Here is an 8249-nt window from a genome sequence, read left to right on the forward strand (position 1 = left end):
TATAGTTTAGCCCGGACTGTTTGGTTTGGAGCTAGGCAAACACACAGTCTGTCTTTGAAACCCAAGCTAGTTTCAAATTCCCCTTAGCCTCCAAGTACTGGGATCACTGATCCGCACAGCCAGCTTGCACTGTTTACACTGGGCGTTGGTGAGCTTACCTGGAACCTCACAGCTCTAGGCTTTCTCAGCACAACAGCACCTCAGTGAGATAAACTCTCAAATCCCAACCCATTCACTTTCTAAAATGTGTGTGCGCGCGCAGATGCCCATGGAAGGCCAGAGGGACTGGATTTCTCTGGATCCAGAATTATTAAGGGTTGTGAGCAGCCAACATAAACACTGGGAATCCAAACTCTGGAAGAGCAGTCAACAGATTCTCTTAACCACTGAACTGGCTCTCCGGCCTCCCCTCCAACCCCCATTCCTTTTTGGGGAAAGTGAGTCAAAATTTGACCTAAGCACCACTGTCAGTCGACACGCTGGTTGGCCTGTGACTTGGGAAGGAACTTACATATTAGCCGTGTCAGACTCACTGAAGACCTTTTGTTTTGTTTTTCTGCTGTTTGGGTTGGTTGGTGTGGCTCTAATCACAAAGAGACCATGTGGCATGGGACACAGGAGCCACGCACTCAAAACATTTGAGAAAATAAAGCACATCAAGAAGATACTTGAGATGCCTTTGAAGAGGAAAATAGCAAAAGACTGCAGCATGGTCTCTCACCTAAGTCTTCATCGACCAAACCAAGTTAAAGAAAAAAATCAAAGAAAAACAAGGATGAAAATTAAGCTCAGCAGAGTTTTAAATGTGAGCTTGAAGCACGTTTTCCTGCCCCACTATAGGTGCATATATTTTGAATGTTTGTTTCCCAGTTGGTGGACATGCTTGGGAAGGATTGTTGGGGGAGGTGTGTCATTGAAGGTGAGCTCAAAGGTTTCAAAAGCCCTCACCCAGTCTTGCTCTCTTTCTCTGCCTCCTGCCTGTGGATCATGATGTAAACCCTTAGCTACTGCTTCAGCCCCATGCTTGCCTGCCACGAGGCTTCACAATATGATGATCATGGATGGGCTCACCCTCTGAAACTGTAAGCAAGTCCCCAATTAGATGCTTTCTTTATTAAATCGCCTTAGTCAGGGTGTTTTGTCACAGCAATAGAACAATATGACAATAGGTAGCCATCAAATTCACTGTCCTCCTACCTCAGCTTCCTGAAGACTACGATCATACTCATGTGACCAAAACCAGGTTTGATAGAATATTTAACAAAGAATCTTTAAATTACAAGGCAAGGTAGTGTTTGTTCAGAGACAGGAGAACTGACCTCGAGTTTGAAGCCAGTGGTCTATATAGTGAACTCCAGGCTAACTTGACAGTGAGAGTCTGTCACACATGAATATGCACACATACATGTATACACACAGCCCCAGATTGGATTTCCAAAATCTCTTCTATCTAAAAGCCATTGCTATTCAAATGACCTATACTACCAAAGATTTGGATGAATTCCTCTCTGTAGCTCCACAGAATGGCTTATAATATTCTTGTGCCTTCCTTCCATGAGGGTAAGGGGATACATCAGGCCAGGTTTTTTGTTTTTGTTTTTTTTTCCGGAGCAGGGGACCAAACCCAGGGCCTTGCGCTTGCTAGGCAAGCGCTCTACCACTGAGCTAAATCCCCAACCCTCCAGGCCAGGTTTTAATGACAAGTTTATTGTCTCCATAAAGCCCGGCTTAGCTTATTAACTGTTTGGTGACATTGATTTCAATGAGATATCAGATTTGATGAACGTTTACTTTTTAAGAAGTCTACAACTTATTTTCACTTTATGTGCATTGGTGTTTTGCCTGCATCTATGCTGTGCGAGGGTGTCAGAGCCCCTGGAATTGGAGTTACAGACAGTTGTGAGTTGTCAAACCCCAGGTCCTCTGGAAGGGCAGCCAGTGCTCTTAACCACTGAGCCATCTCTCCAGCCTGTCAGTGAACATTTTCAAACATGACGCACTGGTCAAGGCTTCGGCAGTATAAACAGACCCATGTTTCCAGTGGTGTTCTGTTAGACTTACTCATTTATGTGTGCTTGAACGTGCTGTGCCCATGTTGAAAAGCCTGCACCTTTAATCCCAGAGCTCCAAAGATGAAATGAAGGCAGAAGTTCAAGCTGGCTAGCCTGGGGCAACAGCAACGGGGAGGATCTTTCACCAAGATGGAAGCCAAGAACTGACTCCTGAAGACTGACCTCTGACCTTCACACGGGTGCTGTGGCATGACACCTACAAGTGTGTACACACACACACACACATACACACACAAATATTAATTGCCAAGATTTTTCCTTAGATTTAGAGAACATGACAAAACAATGTTTGAAACAAACAAACAATACTTAAATGAATTATACTTCATCAAAAAAAATAAAGAAATGGGAAAAACAATAAGTATACTTCATCAGTTCATTCAATTTCAGATTATTTTTGTTCCATTTGATGTTGAGTCAACAGACATTTGAACTACCGATCCTCCTTCCCTGCCAAATGGTATGACATTTTTAGATTATTTTACTTTATTTGAGTGGATGTTCTGCCTGCATGCATTTCTGTGCTTTCTGTGCACGCTTGGTACCCACGTTGGCTGGAGGAGGGTATGATGAAGTCTCTCCTGGAACCGTAGTGATAGACTGTTATTAACTAATGTGTGGGGGCTGGGAATCAAGCCCCTGTCCCCTAGGAAGAGCCCCAGTGCTCCCTACTGCTGAGTCATCTCTCCAGCCCCAAGCGGTTTGATTTTAACTTTAGAAAAATGTATGTCCACCTTTTCCATGAATTTCTTAGAAGAAAAAATAGTTTAGTTTATAGACACTTAGGAAAGCAAGTGAATGAATGAATCAATGAACTCTGGAAGACAAGACTCAGAAGGACCATGGTTAAAGACCTGGTGAGAATCCATCACCATGACAACCCATCAAACACGGAAACTTGCTTATCTCTGTCATAGACTATTTGAGGTAATCAATTATGACTATGGTACACCAAGACAGTGGATTTCTGAAGAAACTATTTTGTAAAAGAGAAGCGGCTAAACTCCAATTCCAGGAAGAAAACCAAACTCCACTTGAGCTAACATCCCAATAGCAGGTCAAGGTACACATAGATAACTTAAGACATCCTGAGGAGAATGGATACCTTAGCCTTCCTGTTTGTCAGGTGGTTTTGCCCCAGCGTTTGGTTCCTGCAGATTACAGTTTTTAAAGCATTACCTTGCTGACCCATATAGATATTCCCCAAGTTTGCTGTACTACAAAAGATACCCTACACCCCTAGAGTTGGGGCTCTCTCTCTGACCCACTGACCTTGCTCTCAGCTCATAATAAAGGCTCTTAAGTATTTGCATCAGAATTGGCTCCTCTGTGCTCTTTGGGGTCCCTGTAGCTGGTGCATGACATTAGTAACAGTTTCACAGAGCCTCGTCAATAACATGTACCTGTGTACAAGTGTAACCCAAAGGCAGTACTCTGCTAATATTTTCTCTGTTCTGAAGATGAACCCAAGGCTTTATGTAGGCTAGGGACTGAATCTATCACTGAAATTATTTTTGTCAGCCCACACAACATTTCTTATCACTTCCTATGCAAACTAAAATATAATGTAAACATTATTTAGTGACTCTTTTCATAGGACAAATAATAGTTTTCTGTTTGTTTGTTTGTTTGTTTGTTTGTGACAGAATGTAGCTCTGGCTGGCCTGGAACTCACTGAAATCCTTAGGTTTCTGTCTCCCCAGTGCGAGGATTAGGGATGTGAGCCTCAAGTGAGTTGAAAATACAATACTTTTTTGAGATAGTCTATGGGCCCTTTAGAAATCACAAAGTTAGATATTAAAAGATTTCACTTAGACTTTGATGTGAGGAAATTTGTTTAAAAAGAGATCAACAGAGCCAGGCAGGCTCACACCCTTAATCCCAGCAGCACTCAGAAGGCAGAAGCAGGCAGATCTGAGTTCAAGGCCAGTCTAGCCTACAGAGCAAGTTCCAGGACAGCCAGGACTATACAGAGAATCTGTTTCGAAGAAAACAAACAAACAAAACCCCAAAACAAAATAAAGCAAACAAAAAAACACATGCCAATCAAACCAAACCAAAAGAAAACAAACAACAACCACAGCGAAAACCCACAAGGGCTTCAAATGCAAGGTCAAGGCTGCTGTTGCTTCACTACTAGAGCGGGAGCGGGAGCTCCACCGGCCTTGGGTTTAATCACTACGTCAAAAGACGTTTGCTTCGTTTGTATCTGAGACAGTTTCATAGTGTGACTCTGGTTGTCCAGGAATTCAAGACTACGGAGATAAGGCTAGCCTTGAATTCACAGGAATCCGCTGGCTTCGGACTTTCAAAAGATCAGGTTAAAGGCGCGCGATACCACGCTCCGCTCTGACCTGGATTCTAATGGATGTTCCCGCACACATAACCCGAATGACAACCACCAAGTGTCCTCACAAGCTCCTGAAACCGACTCCCTCAAACCCTATCCTGGATCAATAGGCTACAGCAGCCACCAACCAACAAAGCCCGTCACACACACACACACACACACACACACACACACACACACACACACACACACACACACACAGCCTTTTATTTTGGGGCTTCTAGCGAGGAATTTGCGCTGCCGTCGCCGGGCGATTAGAACGGACTAACCCACCCGGATCCTAAGGCGCACGCGGTCTCCTTCTCCGAGTCCTGTTGTTCACCGGGGCCGTAACCTGGTCAGCGTGGGGTTCCCGGGTCCCCGCGACCCGACCCACGGGTGGCAGCAGAATTCCAGCATCCGGGAGACGCCAGAGGGTGCGTAGCGCCCACTTCCTTCATGAGCACAGCCCAGCAAAGGAATGTTAACTGCATGGTCCAAGTTCACACCTACCCTGGGAGTCCTGCTGTCATTTTAAACCGCTGTAACTTCCTCTCTCAAGGGCGGACAGCTAAACAGGATTATCAGTGGCAGATGGATAAACACGCCCAAACTGATACCCTCCTCCGTTTGGACAGCCTAACCCTGCTAATAGGATAACAATGTTAAACGCTTGAGACTCAAATTCCTGATCCGGTGCGCTCCCCCCTCCCACTTCGAGATCAAAGATCCGAGTGCCTTTGTCAAGCCTTAAACAGCTAAGGCATGCGTCCCTACTCTTTTCACCTGCAAAGTGAGGTGGACAGGGGTATCCCGTTAATGACTGGGAACCTGAATTTTTTTTTTTTTATTTGTTCTTTTTTTTGGAGCTGGGGACCGAACCCAGGGCCTTGCGCTTCCTAGGCAAGCGCTCTACCACTGAGCTAAATCCCCAACCCCGGGAACCTGAATTTTAAGTAACTGCTCTAGCAACAATGTTACCACCACATAACATCAGCATAGCCACTGTTTGCACATCGCTTGAACTGCTACATTTTATGTTGAGGAAAGGTTTTATAAATCCCTTGCTGGCTTGGCTCTCTCTTTTCAACTTCTCCTCCGGAGTGCTGTGGTACAACTGTGGGCCACCACACACACCACACATACCACACACCACTTTATTAATTTTGAAAAGAACCTATCTTAGCTTGTGCTAGATGTTGCTTACATTTTTCTGATTTTTTATTTTTAAATTGGACTGTTTTCCTGGTTATTTAGTGACCCCTACACATGCTTATTTCTGGAGTGGAGATGCATGTCCCATTGCCACATGGTATATGTCACGTCTTGCCTGTGCTCACACCAATAACAGTCTGTTGACAACTGCAGCAGAGCCACGGACAGAAGGCACAGAAGACAATGCCTGTGAAATGACCAGGACCAGGTAGCCCCTATCTCAGCTGTTCCTCTCTTCACAGCAGCTACTGATAAACCAGCCCGCCGCCATCTTAGACTTGGAAGTCACCTAGTAAAAACAAACTAGGTTAATTCTTGTTGATTAAACCTCTGTTTTCTCTCAAGCACTGGGCTGTGCCCCACCTGTAACCTTAACTACATATGGCTCTGTACTGCTTGTCCCAGGGCGGGAAAAACTATACCTTTGTTTCAAAAAGTTGTTATGACCACCTTATAACCATGCCTTGGTTTCAGGCGTGTCATGCTTATGTCTTATGTCCTGCTTCTGCTACTGCCTATTTGCTAGCCAAACCCCCAATTTGGAAACCCCCCACTCCCGAGCTATTAAAATATTTATATTCTCTGTGTGCAATGCTCATGATCTCTGGTACCTTACCTTTAACCGGTACAAATGAACGCACGCATGCACCCACGCGTGCACGCACACTTTAGTTTTTGCAGCCATAATTTGGGTCAGTGGTCTTTCTTCTACTTGTACTGCTTTGACAGAGATAAAACCAGAGCTTAGCTGAAACTGCGAAAACAAACCTTCTTCGCTAAGTACCAAGCACAGATGCTGCCACTGACTGATACAGGAGCATGAGTCCCTGGGCATTCTGAAGGGACATCAGAGGGCAGGTCAGAGAAGGGGCAGCACAGGTGAAGATTCACACAGGGCTTGCCAGGTAAATGTCTGCTCCACCAGGCTGCTGGGCTGGGCTCCCTGCAGATTATGCCTTGTCATCTTCCTTCCTGGAGATGCTGTCTCCTGGTCCGGAGTAACTGCCAATCTCTGGCATGCTCTTCCACTACCAAGCACGTTGGCACTGCTTGAAGAACTGGAACCAGTGACACCTCAACTGTCGCCAGTCAGAGCTACACAAGGTGCAATTCAGTCTCACGAATGAATCGTCAAGGCATGGTGTGGGCTTCTTCTCCGGGCCCCCGAAGGGTTATTGCTAACACTTGAAAGATCCCTGGAAGAGGAGCGTTTGCTTTCCCAAAACACAGGATATTTACATCATGATCCATACAGTAGCAAAATTACAGTTATGAAGTAGCAAAGATAATAATTTTATGGTTGGGGTCACCACTGCATGAGAAGCTTATTAAAGGGTTACATTAGGAAGGCTGAGAACTATGAGAGAGAGAGAGAGAGAGAGAGAGAGAGAGACAGAGACAGAGACAGAGACAGAGAGACAGAGACAGAGAGAGACAGAGAGAGACAGAGACAGAGAGACAGAGACAGAGAGAGAGAGGGAGGGAGAGAGAGCGGTGGGGGGGGGGTGGGCGGAAGAAGAGGAGAAGGAAAGGAAGGATGTAGGAAGCGGAGGCAAAAATGGCAGAATCTAGGTTGCTGTAACTGAGGCGGAAAGGGGGTGCCCAGGAGTTCCCCACCCCCTGCAGCCCGGTAAACACCCAGGATCCCCCTCTATCCCCCGCTGCGACTGGCATTGGGGCCACCGCTAATTTCCCTCAGCAGTAGATCCAGGAATCTGCAACTTTCATCTTCCCCAAATCTCTACAAGTTGACAGTGTCTAGTGTCTAAAAACCAGAAAGGTCTTTGCGTGTTTGTTTTCAGGTTTTTTTGTTTTTCTTCCTGAAAAACCCATTGGCTTTCTTCCTTCCCTACGCACAAGTGCAGAGTAGAGCATCTAGTCAGGCAAAGGGTTCGAGGCTAAGCCTTCACCTGGAGAACCAGGGGCGAAGTCTATCTGTTATAATGACTGAGATGGTCCGAGATAAACGGAACCAGCATGCCAATTGCTTCCTTGAGCCAATTACCACATAAGGAACATGAAAGACGACGCTCACCCCACACCAAGAGCCGAGTCCCCACTTAAACCACCACGAACCGGAAGAAGTGTTTGTGCACAAGGCTAGACTGGAATGGAGCGCAAGTGAGTTTAGGCCTCCGAGCCCAAAGCATCTCCTGTCCCCGGAAAGATGAGAGGTGGAACAGAGGCTCTAGGGTAGTGGGGGTGGATGTTACCACACTGGATACCTGCTAGTCTTCGGTTTCTAGTCCTGTCGACATTTATTTCTAGGTACTCTACTCCATACCACCTCATTTAACTTTCGTCGCTCCCTGGTGGTCTAGTGGCTAGGATTCGGCGCTTTCACCGCCGCGGCCCGGGTTCGATTCCCGGTCAGGGAAGACCTTTTGACCATGAAGAGCATAAGAATCCCTCTGCCTCAAAATAAGTCCTCTCAACGCCTCAAAATAAATAGCAATTCCTAGGCGACAAACATGCACATCAGTTATGCACACTTGTGTAGGCCTATACGTCATTTTGTAAAATGTCTTGTTTTTCTTTCAGGACAATTCTGCAAGAACTACCAATAAGTACTTTGATGTAGAAATTTTTTTTTTAGAATTCTTATTATGTGTAATATATTCTTATTATGATAT

General features: G+C 45.6%; 1 non-coding gene across 1 annotated transcript; it reads left to right on the forward strand.

Moving 5' to 3' along the window:
- The first annotated feature begins 7922 nt into the window (after nucleotides 1-7922).
- Trnae-uuc2 (transfer RNA glutamic acid (anticodon UUC) 2) lies at nucleotides 7923-7994 on the forward strand. Its single transcript has one exon. It is a non-coding gene; the product is annotated as a tRNA-Glu (tRNA).
- Nucleotides 7995-8249: the final 255 nt, after the last annotated feature.

Source organism: Rattus norvegicus, chromosome 2 (assembly GCF_021556685.1).
Source record: "Rattus norvegicus strain SHRSP/BbbUtx chromosome 2, alternate assembly SHRSP_T2T, whole genome shotgun sequence".
Lineage (NCBI taxonomy): Eukaryota > Metazoa > Chordata > Mammalia > Rodentia > Muridae > Rattus > Rattus norvegicus.